Here is a 15,065-nt window from a genome sequence, read left to right as displayed (position 1 = left end):
GGAAGTGCAGTTTTTGATAAAATGTTCAGGATTACCAGTTTAGGTATGTACCAGTTTCATTTCATGTCTGGTGTAAACAATAGTACTTACCTAAGCACCAATGTGACAGAAATATCCAGCCTGCTAGAGCACTAGCCATAACAAAGGGACAGACTCTCAGAAATGTCACCCCACATGACTTTATTCCTTGATGTCCCTGGAATATGCAAAAGAGAGAACATGCTCTGATGCTTGATTTTAATTTTTTTTTCTTACTTCATTTTAGGTTTATTGCTGTCTTATAAATAAGGCTACTGACACTTTCGGCAGATTTTTTTATTTAAAATATTTCTATTTAGTATTTATTCTGAGTATTTTAATTTATAAAATTATGAGACAGAGTTTCTTGTAAATGCTATAAAATAGGATCCAGCAAGCCATATATATTTAACAATCGTTCCAACAAATGTATCTTGATTGAAATCTGACTACATTTGGGGGATTATGTATTATTAGTGAAACACTAACAGTATGCTTCCTGCTGTACAAAGTGCAAACAAAACATGGGCCCCAGTCCTAAAAAGCCTTATGCATAAATTTAAATTTGAGCCTGAGTAAGTGTATGCAGGATCAGTGGTTTACAATCCAAACACCCAGTCCTTCAATTAACAGTCCATCTATAAACAGTCAATTGCAGGATTGGTCCCAGAAATGTATTTCCAAAAATCAGACAAGACTAGAGAACTCAGAAAACAATTATAACATTTATTTAATATTTCATACATATACACACACACACACTCTACATTAGTTTTGATGACATCACAGTGATATATGCTAGTTTTTATGGGCTTCATAGCTGAATAGATTTTCAGGAAGGATTAATAGAGCGGGAGACTGGTGCATTTTTATATGCAATTTGTTCCGGGCATGAGTCAGCATGAAAGAAGACCAAAATGACCTGATCCTGCACTATGAATGGGACCTTTGACACTGACTTCCCCAAATGGAAGATCAGCCCCATAAATTGGAAAAGGATAAAGAAACAAAGAGACGGATGAGGTGATATCACTGGAGAGTGAAGGCATTATCTTTATTTTCAGCAGACTAACCCTAGCACGTGGATTAAAGGAAAAATGTCAGGTTAGTCAGTAGCTAGTTTGTGCCCATAGGATAAAATAAATTACTTCTAATGAAATTCTAAACACACACTGGATAAATCTCACCTGGCAGTATTACGTTAGCACAACCAGGCTGAAATTCAAATATAATTCCCACATCAAAGCTAAATGTAAAGCCAGTTAGCACTGACTGTGAAGCATACACAGATCTTTCACAATGGTTGTAGAGACTTGTCCATGCAATTATCCTTTGTACTTTCTCCAATAATTTTGGGACTGAGTCTTGTTATATTAATTTAGATGGAATATATGGGTCAAAGGTACTAACATATCCCAATCATTGTCCAACCTTAAACAGTTTTAAACAAGTATACGGAGGTTTGGTGTATAGAGACCTTAGCCTTCTTAGTATCATAGACATACCATTAAACATGCTTTTAGTCTATTAAAAACATACAGAAAAGGACAAACATTTAAAGCATTTGAAATGTAAAGTAAGGTTTTTATTTTAACATCTCTTGACCCAACCTCTTTAGATGGAGAGTTTTTAGAAGGAAAAAACCCTTGTTCAACAGTCTTTTAGATGGCATCAAAGATGGTAACTGCTTTTGGGGGAAAAGAGAAGTTAGCTGAGCTTGGCTGGAGACATCATTGTTGCTGTTGTTAAAGTCCAGTTTCACTTCCTAGACTACAACACTGAGAAACACAAAAAGGGGAGAGAAAAGATAGAAAATGCAGCTTCTGTCTCTGGTGAGGATTCTTACGTGCAATCTTGCTGCTGGGGAAACACAGGCAGAGCACATGTTCTCCTCAGCCACTCGGAGACCTGGAAAACTTATACCAGCATTGGGTTCTTGGAGGCATTGCTTTGAGTTCCTTCTTCCTGGTCATAGGCTTACATCAGAGTTGCACAATATGCAGTCTTGGTCAGCTAAACCAGACTCCTACTAGACAGAAGGAAAGCGGAGAGGGATAGGAAAGAGAAGGACTAAGGTGGTGAACATGTCAGGGCTGGGAGAGAGAGAAAGACTGGGAGTCAACCAGAGCCAGTAGACATGGTAATGTCATCTAGGTCCAGGGCCGCCCAGAGGATTCAGGGGACCTAAGGTCTTTGGTTGCGGGGGTCCCCCACTTCAGCGGTAATTCGGCAGTGGGGGGGTCCTTCTGCTCCGGGACCCGCCGCCAAAGTGCCCTGAAGACCCGCGGCGGGGGCCCCACGCTGCTGAATTGCCGCCAAAGACCCAGCACTTCAGCGGCGGGTCCCAGGGCGGAAGGACCCCCTGCCATGGGTCTTTGGGGCACTTTGGCGGCGGGTCCTGGGGCAGAAGGACCCCCCGCCGAAGGTCTTTGGGGCACTTCAGCAGAGGGTCCCGGAGTGGAAGGACCCCCTGCTGCCGAATTGCTACCAAAGACCTGGAGTGGAAGAAGAAGCGGAAAAACTCTTGTGGGGGGCCCTGTGGGGCCTGGGGAAAATTGTCCCACTTGCCCCCCTCTCTGGGGAGCCCTGTCTAGGTCTCACTCTCTCTGGCCTGGTCTGATCATGACATCTCTCAGTTTTAGGATGACGAAGGTCCAGTGTCCCAGGAGAGTGTGGGTAGCAGCCAGGATGTTCACTCCCGTAGCCAATTTCCCCCCACCCCCAAAGTCTCTCTCTCTTTTTTTTTTAAGGACCCCAAAAGGGAGTAATGGGCAGAATAACCCATCCCCTCATTATTTTGTCCACCAATTAGGCTTGTTTCTCACACACCAGTTTTGATTCACTTACTTCTGGTTCCATACTTCTCTTGTCTATCAGACATGATCTTAACACAGTCCTTGAATTACATCAGTAGGCTTTTTTGTTTGAACTAATTAAGTCTGTCTCCCTTTTGCAACTTTTCTCAATAACATTTGTTGTTATCAGTTACTATGGCACCTTATGATTTATCCACACTCCTTACAGTTGGGCTCAGAAGAAGGGTACATTTTTAGGCCCAAGTAGCTCAACAGTCATCACCCTCAAACAAATACTCTGTCATATTTTACAGAGTTTGGCTCAGAAGAAAATTACTGCTTCTATTCCCTCACATTGAACAGTGTTTTGAGTGGCACCAGAAACCACCATTTTGACCTGGTTCCACAAGCTCAGGACTAGTGCCACGAGAATTTTGTGGGTCCTTTTTTAAATTCTAGGAGAAGAGTGGGGGGAGCTTTTTGTAAGTTATTCTGGCATTTGCAACTCTCAGAACTCTGGTAACCAGGAACTCCTGCCAGCAAATTCTATACATTCAACTAAGAACAATAAGTGAGTAAGAGTCATATTGGCAATACATTTTTGTTTTACCTCCTAGCATAACACCATTAATCTTTTATGCCTGAAATATAGAATAAAAAAGGAAAAAATGTAGTTCCAATAGGGATCAGTATATCAAATTTTCCCAGCAGAATAAGCCCTTCAGTCATGCATAGGACAAATCTACAATAACGTTACCAGATTATTACCACATCTTCAATCCTAGCTGGCCAACCCTATTCATTTCATCCCTACCAGTTTGTATAGACATTTTAGCAGGGACATAAAATTAATTCCTCCCACGACAATTAGGAATGGTTGCTGTCTGAAAATGATAGAGGATTATACATTTCAGATAAGAACCCGGTTGTCAGAGAAAAACTCAGTTCTCACTTTTTGGTTGGGTGCAACAAAGTCAGATACTTTATTTCTCTAGCAATTGTGTGGAGGGAGAGACCTGCCTAGGAGGGGGAAACCCTGTGTCCTAGTGCACTGTCTCCCTCCATGCAATTGCTAGAGAAATAAAGTACCTGACTTTGCTGCACTCAACCAAAAAGTGAGAACTGAGTTTTTCTCCGACACAGTAGTATAACATATGATTTCAGAAATGGGGGAAAAAAGAATTCTGTTAAACTTCAGATGGGACAAACTCTGGGGCTAAATTCTCAGTAAGAAAAAGATATATGATTAGTGGTAAAAATTAATCACTGAGGCAATATTATAGAATGGCTACAGCAAATGACAGGAAGGGCTACTGGGGTTTATTCCCAGCTCTACCACGGACCGGTTACCTTGGGCAAATCACGCTCAGTTAAGCCATCTGTAAATTTAAGTACACCATCCCACAAAAAGGTTTGCTAAAGCTCATTGAATTTTTAAAGCAATCGTTAAAGCAGATTACTTTAAAAAAGGCATATGTTTAATAATAAATAATAATAATAATAAAGAATAGTATTTTAAGTGTTGAATTTCAGAGTAGAAAAATAAGTTACAGCAATCTGAAAAGGAGAAAAGACAAATAATATGGAATCCAAATGACTGAAGGGCAGACATGCAAGTGGGGGTTGATTTTCTAATAGAATATTAGTACAGTATATGATTTTGAGCAACAAAGTATTGATCTCTTGTCAAGATAAATCTAATGTAAGTTTCTCTGGTAGGATACATAAGGAATTGACTATACAGCAGGGCAAATATCCATGAATCATTTTGTTAGTTAAATACTTAACACACACACAATTAATCCAGCAGGCTCTACTACCTGACTTGCTGTTTTCTAGCAGGGCTGACTTGAGGCACAAGGAAGTCAAACATTTACTTAAGGTCACTCAGTGTACAAATATCTCAGTGTAGATTAGTACCCAGAGTCCTTTGGGGCCCCTGACCCCTTTGAGCTAGACCACATGGCCTCCTCTTGACAGCACAAACATACAGAATGGCTTGGATCTTAGCCAGATATACTTACCATATGTGATTCCTGGCAAGACATGCATGTAATTCATAAGAAGGAAAATCTTGTTTTGAATTCCAAGTGAACTACACTAAATTATTCCTGGCAGGATTTAGAGAATGGACGGTCATATACAGCAAATCTATGTGACTCTTTACAGAGTCATTGAGTAGCAGGACAAATGTAATGGAGAAAAACTGATATTTAATAAAGACAGGGGCAGATACAGATAAGATACAGCTTCAGGGGACCAAACACATGATTTTTGGCAGGAACATGATGAGTGTTGAATTACCAGGTTGGAAAAAATTTAAATTCCCAAAAGAAAAATCCTTCATGGCAATAGTATCAGGTTTAGTTTTTGTCAGCACATATATAACCCAGTTCCAGACAGAACTAACACTGGGCTGAAAAGTCCTTGTAGAGCAAATCCTTATCATTCCTGGCAGGGAATGAATACCCATGAATACCCTAATTGTGGTAACATGAAGCAATAGGATTTGTGGTAAAGCAAAGATATGGAGTAGCCCTGTAATGGTCTCACATGATTCCATTCAGAAACTAGATCCTGCAGTTGATTTGCAAAGGTTGACAGTGAACCTTATCCTACAACTTCACTTTGAGGTTCAAGTTTAGGCAACAAGTGAGAACTCACAACCACCAGCTCTTATCCCCATAGCCTCAATGTCTCTTTATACAGCATGTCGCCGTATTACATGCGTTCAAGGGATGAAACAAAGGAGGCCATCAGTGATGAGGGAGGTTTGCCAGCTTTACATCTATATGAAAAAATGTTGTGCATGTTCCCTGAACTTTCATGAGCATGGAATGAGATTCTTGAACTCAAACCTAGGATGATTTTGTGCCCAAACTTTCTTGCAGTTGTAGTATGCAGTTGAATTACTAGAGGGATAAACTGGTATAATATTTCTTGTTGATTTGCTGGGAACATGTAGCTGATCCCTGGGAAATCAATCACAGGGAATTAAATTTCAGGCAAACAACCCATCTTCTTCCAAATCAATTTTACCTCAACTTTTATTCCTTTACTGCATAGCCAGAAATTGTCAGTTTACTGAGCAGGTTTTTGAGAAATGTTGATATTTTTGCATAAACTTCACAAATACAAAAATTTGGGGGTAAGTCTGGGGGAAATTTGTACTGCAAAAGAGTTAAAATATTAGTCTTGGTAGCGGCCAGACTGATCTCAACACAACACACTGCCACAATGGTGGAATCAGAGTTTAATGTCCAAATCTTTCTCTCTTATTGGCAGAAGCTGAGAGTTGCATGAGACCAAAGGGTTAAGTGTGCTGTCCCATACATGCCCCTTTTGCCAATGCATGGATGGCCCCGGCATGATTCTAGGAGGATTAACAGTCACCCTTTTTTTGTGTAATTGATGGTGATGGCACTGAGTTTTGGGCTCGATCTAACACAACTTCTCAGCCTAAAACTTTTTAGGTTACATCCAGGAAAAAGGTAAAATTTTTACGCAAAATCTGAAGTGAAAGAGACAAACAGATTCCTGAATTATTACATCCAAGATTAGTAATTAGTAAGATTGCAATTTTGGAATTATGTGGTAATCATTTGTAAAATGTTTTTACTTTCTAAATAAAAGGTTATATTAAAATAGATATATTTACACAACTCCCAAATACTCACTTTTTTTTTTTTTTTTGCCACTGGCCGGGGCCAGCCCTGGACCAAATGGCAACCCAAGCAAGAAACATCTTTGGCGTGCCCCTCCGTCTATTTGTTAAACTTTTTAATATCGCACAATATATATATAACTTTGCAATATTGCAGCAGCTGGGCTCTCACGTCACTTGAGTTCATTCTTATATCTCAATGACTGGCTATACCCTGCCCCTCATATACCCACAAGGGATGGCTGACAACATTCTAGAAGATTCGAGGAAAATGGAGGAAAATATAGTGCTCAAAGTCTGGAAGGTTCCACGAGATTCTACAAAGGTCCAGAACATTCTAGGAAGCTCATGAAAAGTGAATCCACATATGGAATACCTGGAACATTTTACTTTAAACATTCTATTTTCCCTTTTCTCGCTAACAACAAAAACAGCACCCCTAATCCTGGCACCCAAGCGGTCACCTGCCCCTAAAGCCGGCCCTGCTCCTGACTCCTCAGCTTTCTGGACAGTGTTGCCATCTCCACCCTCCATTTCCTGCTGCCCTCTTTTATAAGTGTCAGATAATTAAGTTCCAGTTGTTTTCTCAGATGCAGCAGGTGGGGCTAATCAGCCAGCTGCAGGCCTCTGACCCCAGAGGAATGGTGTCCCTTTCTATATACCTTCACACTACCCAAACCCTCTCTCCTCAACCAGTCCTTTCTCAGTCTGCATGAGGTCTGTAGGAAGCTGTGACCCTCCTGCTGCAGATCTCAGTGAATCTGAGATAGGGCAATAAAGAAAGCTGTAAACATCTGTAACTCTGCCTTTGTGGGTCACAACTGAGAATACCAAATTGAGGACAAACTGCTGAGAAATACAGCAGATTCAGCCGAAAACTGGCAGTTATTCTCCCTTACGATATACCAATCCAACAATAAAAGTAAACTTCTGTTTCATCCCACTGGCTAACAAGAAGTCAGAACAGCAGTTTCCATAGGCATTTCAGTCCTTGAATCACCACCAAAAACACTAGAATTTAAGATGAGTGGTTTTTTTTTTTTTAATAGAATATCAGGGTTGGAAGGACCTCAGGAGATCATCTAGTCCAACCCCCTGCTCAAAGCAGGACAAATCCCCAGACAGTCCAACCAATTTAATCAAATGAAAGGTTCTTCTGGGGTGAAAGTAACTTTAAGGACTTATTGGTATGCCGGAGTCCTGAGCGGGGTATGTGGCCTCAATCGGAAGAGGCACAGCCTCAATAGGAAGAGGCGGGGCCTTCTGTGATTTAAAGGCCCTGAGGCTCCAGCTGTGAGCCCCAGGTCCTTTAAATCACCCCAGAACTACTAGCTGCAGAGGCAGCTGGGAATCCCAGGGCTCAGGGGCGAATTAGAGGGCCCGGGGCTCCGGCCACCATGGATCTCCAGGTCCTGAGGTAGTGGCGGCAGGGCTCCAGCAGTGATTTAAAGGGCCCGGGGCTCCTGCAGCTGCGAGGAGCCTCGGGCCCTTTAAATCCCCACCAGAGGCGGGCTTCTGGAGCCCCAGGACTCCAGCAGCCAGGTTTGGGTCGGGATTTAAAGGGCCCGGTGCGCCTGCCACTGTGGGGTAGCAGCGGCAGGGCTCCGGCGGTGATTTAAAGGACCTGGGGTTCTGGCCGCTGTGGGGAACCCCAGGCCCTTTAAATCACCATGGGAGCCCAGCTGCTGGGGCCCCGGGGCTCTGGCAGCTGGGCTCAGGTGGGAATTTAAAGGGCCCAGAGCTCCGTCCCCTGTGGGGAGCCCTGGGCCCTTTAAAGCACCGCCTGAGCCCTGCTGCCGGGGATTTAAAGGGCCCAGGCTCCCCGCAACAGCCAGCAGCTGGGCTCGGGCGGGGATTTAAAGGGCCCAGTGCTCCTCCCACTGCAGGGAGCCCTGGGCCCTTTAAATCCCCACCGGAGCCTGGTTGCCAGGGCCGGAGCTCCGGGCCCTTTAAATCCCTGCCCGAGCCCAGCTGCCAGAACTCCTTAACCTTAACATTCCATTAAGATAATGTTCTCCATGGAATTACCAACCCAAATGTATTTTTCATGCCTGTATAATTCCCTTCAGTGTTCAACTGAACATACATTTGAGTGTATATGCCTTTAAGAGTAGCATGCATAGCAGTAGTTCCCACCTCTGTTAATTGTAACCATTTTCAGCTATGCTTGTCAGTCACATTCACAGATTGCAAGAGGGAGCAGCTCTTGTACCGCCTAGGGTTTAGACGAGACTAGAGCCAAAAGCCAGTGCAAGTCGGTGTCACTACATTGCAGTCTAGTTTTCAGATAGATTTGCTGAAGGGAAATGTTTTTCTTTCAGTTTCTTTCAGGCTGAACTGTACAGGATGTTATGGAGAGTGTATAAGATGGAGCATAGTGTCTCAGACAACTAGAGATGCAATCTTCACATGTGCAACAGCAAACCAGTAAGACTGATAAAGTAGGATCTCCAGAAAACAGCTGTACATAAATATAGGGCTCTGTGCCAGTTAAACCATTAACCTGAGGCACATTTAAATACTTTGTATGTACAGAGCTTTCCACAAGGCTATTTTTTAAACCCTTTATGTATATTTAATAATACTTACCTCCAGGGCTATCAAACTATTACAAAAATTAATCACAATTAATCGCAGTTTTAATTGAACTGTTTAATAATAGAATATCATTTATTATAAATACTTTTGGATGTTTTTCTACATTTTCAAATATATTGATTTCAATTACACAGAATACAAAGTGTACAGTGCTCACTTTATATTATTTTTTATTACAAATATTTGCACATTTTCAATTCACCTCATACAAATACCGTAGAGCGATCTCTACCATGAAAGTGCAACTTACAAATGTAAAAGTATTTGAGGTGGAGCAACTATGTTGACGGTAGAGCACTCTCCTGTCGACATAGTGTGTCTTCCCCAGACACACTGCATCATGTAGCACTGTAGTGAAGATAAGCCCTGATTCACAGCCCAGGGCCCTCTCCGCTGGTGGACTACATTTCACTATAGGGAGCCAAAGGGAAAATTTCAGTACCTGCTTTATGCTGATAACAAGATTTGCCTGAGTTCAGACAAAGGCCCTGAACTTGCACACTTAAGTGCATGCATGATTTTACTGAAGTTAGTGGTCTCATTCCCTCAATGGTATAGGCAGCGAGTTACATGGGCCCATGGTGCCCGTGCTCCACCAATATTCAGCAATGTGGGCCTGGCTCCACCAATGTTTGGGCTTATATTTTCAGAGCCATCCTGCCCATAGGACGTACTGGGGAAACCACCCTGAGCCCAGTGCTTCAGGGGGACGTGTGGTCCAGGGTGGCCTGGGGAGTTAGCGAGGGCCTGGTGCCGGCAACAGCGAGTGACCTGGCCCCAGCCCACCCTGCTCCGCTCCCATTCCACCCCTTCCCCCAAACCTCTACCCTTGCTCCTTTCCGGCTTCCGCCCCCTCCCCAGAGCGACGCCAGGAGCCAGTGGGGCAGAGCAGGCTGGGGCCAGGTCACTTGCTCTTGCTGGCACCAGGCCCCCTGCTAACCCCCCAGGTCCCACTGGACCCTGCGACCCTCTGAAGCACAGGACCCCCCAAAGCGCGTGGCCCAGGGTGGTTGCCCTGGTCCATCCTATGGACAGGACAGCTCTGTTTGGACCCATTCTGGGCACCACCAAAAATTATACAAACCTGGTGCTCATGAGATTCATGATCAACGGGACTGTTCACAGGGGTAAAGTTACATTCTAAACACAGGGTTAGTTCTTTCCTAAGGATGGGAGAATCAGATGGTATTTTGAGTTCTGTGAAAACTTTTTAAACAAATTCAGGGATTTTCTAAACTCTGGAGTTTTACAAAATGCTTTTTCCCTTTAATCACTGGTTATTTCAAGGGATATTAAATAAGTAAAACCATACTTTAAATATATTGAAGCCTGGAGCATGCAAAGAAAGATTCTTGTTTGACAATAATTGTCGTGCGATGCAGCCCCCCAGAATTGGTCTAAAAAAAGTTTAACTGTTTGAATCTAGCACCTCTAAAAGGGCACATCCCAAAATGGAGGAAAAAAACCACCAAAAGATATGTGGCTGTCTTGTTTTATTAGTTTGGACTTAAAATGTTTGTTGAGAGAATTTACAACCAAAGATTAACATTTTATTAGGACTACATAGTGCGGAAGTACTGGGCTAAAAATGTAACCAACTATTCTCAGGGGAAGTTTTTCAAAATCTAAAAGATTTTGAAGTAGAAGTCCCATAGCCTTTAAATGCATCCGACGAAGTGGATATTCACCCACGAAAGCTCATGCTCCAAAACGTCTGTCAGTCTATAAGGTGCCACAGGACTCTTTGCTGCTTGTACTCTTCAGTCACTTAAAATCACCTCCTTTAAACCTACACAGAATCTGAGTAAACAGAACACCCCTTTATTTGTTGGCTAAAGGAGATGCTGCCCTTGCCTAAGAAGTCCAGATTCCCATCCCTCCTCTCCCTACCTTCTTATCCTTCAGACTTCTGCAATGGCTACTAACTAGTCCCAGCCATTACCACTATGTAACCTTGTTTTCCTATGCTATACTAGGGCAGTTAGAGACCGAAGAAACAACTTTGAAAAATGTTTGTATTTTATTATCAATGAAAAAATGAATGCACCTTATTGAGAATCATATTGGAGCAGGAGCATCTCTGTAAATCTGCTATAAATGAGAGTCTCAACATATTTATTTACTGAAAAATTTACCTGACAGGGTCTTTTAACAGGATTAGGGAACCAGGATCTCTGTTATTCAATCAGGTCAAAAGTTGTATACAAAAAACTAAAAAACAAATCCTAACTCCACAGTCTCCTTTATTCCAGGTCCTTCTGACCATCAAGATGGTAATTTCAAACAGCCATTAGTTGAACAACATCGTATTAGTAAGCTTTAGCACCATCTAGCTTGCATCTGATGTAACGAAAGCCCTTATTTTTTCTTCCAACATCTAGATCCCTGATTCTGTACTAATGGATTTTTATTTATTAATTATTATTGGGGATGGGAGATTAAAACTTTTTTATTAAGGCAAAGTTGCAATAAAATGTAACCTAATTTGTTTTTTGTTGGGTGACCAAATTTCTAAATACCTATCTTCTCTTTTTGGCGCTTCTCTTGTGTACATACTTGGTATGAAAGATTTTACTTTACAAGGACAGTCCATATTTGACTATACCACAATTCCATAGGTGGAAAAGACAGATTTTTCTAATAATGCACGATAAAACAAATAGCTTATTGTTCTGTTTAAAAACTTGATCCTTTACTGGAGCATTAAGTGAGCAGTTTAGGAGATCTGTGGGAAGCTGGCATTTTATTATAAGGTGAATCTCTAATAATTTCCTCCCAAAATTGTCTAATTCCGGGACATAACCACCATACGTGAAAATATGTTCTCCTTTCCCTGCAACCCTTCCAATGGAGTGCCTCCCTAGTAGCAAAAATATGATGGAACTTAACTGGAGTCAAATGCCATCTATACAATAACTTATAACAATTGTTTTTATGAGCTATGCAGACTGAAGATGAATATTCCCTTTCTCATATAGAAACCCACTCATTCAGATCAACTTCTTTGTTCAAATCCCTCTCCCCTCTTTTCATCTGGGTTGTTTTCTTATCGACGTCTTTTTTCAATAAGAATCCTATATATCTTAGAACTTAAACCTTTTGTTCCAGAGTCAACTCCTCCAGTGTGGTTAAAGGTCTGGATAGAGTCATCTTGTATCCAGATTTCACAAAAAAATGTTTCACTTGTAAATTTGGAAAATACAATAATGTAAATAATATAAAACTCCTGTATCTCTCTTGGTCTTTTTAGCCAAACAATTACTATAAATAGCTATAGTTGGACTCCAGTCTTGTTCAAGTTTTACCCAGTGTTTGGATGGTTGATTTGAAACCCAGCTAGTCACATCTCTTAATTGTGATACATCACAACAATTCAAATTAGGGAAAGCTACTCTACCCCACTTTGTAGGCTTATACAGAACTTTAGAACTCACCCTTTGTCTTTTATGTTTTCATATGAATGTTAATAGCACATCCTGCCATGATTTTAATGTCACGTCAGGGATACCAATAGGGATTCACTGATGTATTTTTAAAGTGTAAATCGTTATGCTGGTCATTTTGGATACCTGGAAACTATAATCCAAATTACAATAAAAATAGATCAGATAGATGTAGGTGAAATAGTAGAATAATGTAATAATTCATTCTGCCACACTCAAATCCATCTTTAAAGCCCAATCCTACCACTACACCTTTGAAAAATAACAGCTAATAACAGCTGTATAAAGGAGCAACAGAGGACATTCTAATAACACACATTTAAATGTTAGAGCGCAAACAAGACATGGGCCAAAATTATTATCTAATTCACTGTGCTGGTATGTCGCATCCCTTTTCCCACCCTGTGTCTGTCTTTTTAGACCTTGATCCTGCAAAAGTGTGTGCGTGACTTTGCACACTCTACATAGTCAAAAAGATTTTCAAACACTTTATTTTTAAACAAAGGCCTTGTCTACACTACAAGACTATTTCGAATCAACTTAGTTCGAATTTGTGGATTCGACCTTATGAAGTCGAATTTGTGTATCCATACTAAATACACTAATTCGAATTTCTGAGTCCACATTCACGGGGCCAGCGTCGACTTTGGAAGCGGTGCACTGTGGGAAGCTATCCCACAGTTCCCGCAGTCCCCGCTGCCCATTGGAATGCTGGGTAGAGCCCCCAATGCCTGCTGGGGGGAGAAATGTGTCGAGGGTGGTTTTGGGTAAGTGTCGTCATTGAACCGTCAATCACAACCTCCCTTCCTCCCTCCTTGAAAGCTCCTGCGGGCAATCTGTTTGTGCACTTTTCTGGTCAGTGACAGCGCGGACGCCACAGCACTGCAAGCATGGAGCCCGCTGCGATCATCGCCGTTTTCTCCTCCTCGCACTTTATCGTCCACGTCTTCCACAGTCAGCTGCTGAGAAATTGGGCTACTTTTCAATGGTGCTGCAAGCACTGGGGGACCATAGGGGACGTTTTAGAAACATCAACGTCGGGTGGCCGGGCAAGGTTCATGATGCGTGTGTTTTCAGGAACTGTGGGCTGCTCAGACGCCTGCAGGAAGGTAGTTTCTTCCCGGACCACGAAATAACTGTTGTGGATGTGCAGATGCCTATAGTCATCCTCGGGGACCCAGCCTGCCCGCTAATGCACTTGCTCATGAAGCCCTATACAGGCGCCTGGGACAGCGACAAGGAACTCTTCAAATACCAGCGAGCAGCGTGACCTGTGACTGTTCAGTTTCTTTACAGAGAAGCTGAACCTGCCCCTGTTTCTTTACCCAGTTACTGTTGACTCTCCTCTTCGGTTACATATCCCGTTCACCCCGTTACACCCACATCCAGCACACGTGTAAAAATAAAATAAATGTCCCATTATTACTTAACAAAGGTTTCTTTATTCATGACTTTTTGTGAAAGGGTTGAAACTGGGACGCAGACTGTGCTGGGTAGGGTGTGCGGTGATGTAAAGACCGCCTCTAAACTCAAGGAATGACAGGCTCCTGCTCCTAGAGCGGTCCGCAGTGCCGGAATGCTTCTTTCAACGGAGCCTGCCATCCCTCTTTATGGAATTCTGTGTGCGGGCGGATATGTGACCTTGTGGTGGAGGAGGACGGATACAGATTCCTCAGCTGCATGACTCAGCGGTCCAGGACAAGGACCGCTGTATAAGATCTGTAACCGCCCTCCCCCGCTGCAAAGTCACATCTCCCCCGCCCACACAGATCCTGGAAAACACCTCCCATACCGACCAGGGTGCCTACTGACTGCACCGTGTGTGTGACCCGCTGCTGATCCTGCCCCCGTGTCTGTACCCTGGGAAAGGTGACTGTCCTATGCAATTAACCACCCCCTTCCCCACGCCCCCATTCAAACACAGTCTTCTTTGAAAAAACATAACGGAAACAGTAATTAACAGCAAAGCATTTTTATTAATTAAGTAGACAGTTAGGGGATGGGACTGGGATTGGGACTACTGTGAGTCTGGAAGTGAAGGACTTCGGCAAATGTACGGTATGAGAGCTTTTGGGTACTTGAGCACTGTGCTGTGGTGCAGTGACAGTATTCACGTCCCCGGCCGCCCCTCCTCCTGATTATTTTCGGGGAGGGGGGTATGGGACTTTGTGGCGGGGGAGTGCGGTTGCAGATACACTGCAGGGTGTCTCTGTCCTCCTGCGGTCCTGCAGAACATCCACAAGGCGCCTGAGCGTGTCCGTTTGCTCCCTCACTAGTCCAAGCAGTGTTTCAGTCGCCTGCTTCTCTTCCTCACGCCACCTCTCCTCCCGTTCGCTGTGTGAGCGCTGCCACAGAGAGACGGTCTCCCTCCACTGGCTCTGCTGGTCCGCCTCTGCTAGGTAGCAGCCCATACGTTCCTCGAACATCTTGTCCCTTGTCTTTTTCTTTCGCCGCCTAATCTTTGCCAGCCTCTGCGAGGGGGATGCTGTGTCAGGTCTGGAGACAGTGGAAGCTGTGAGATGGGAAACAGGGAGTGAATTCCTTGCA

The sequence above is a fragment of the Mauremys mutica genome, chromosome 1 (genome assembly GCF_020497125.1).
Source record: "Mauremys mutica isolate MM-2020 ecotype Southern chromosome 1, ASM2049712v1, whole genome shotgun sequence".
In the NCBI taxonomy this organism is placed as follows: domain Eukaryota; kingdom Metazoa; phylum Chordata; order Testudines; family Geoemydidae; genus Mauremys; species Mauremys mutica.
The sequence above is the reverse complement of the archived record's forward strand: the minus strand, read 5'-3'. Positions refer to the sequence as shown.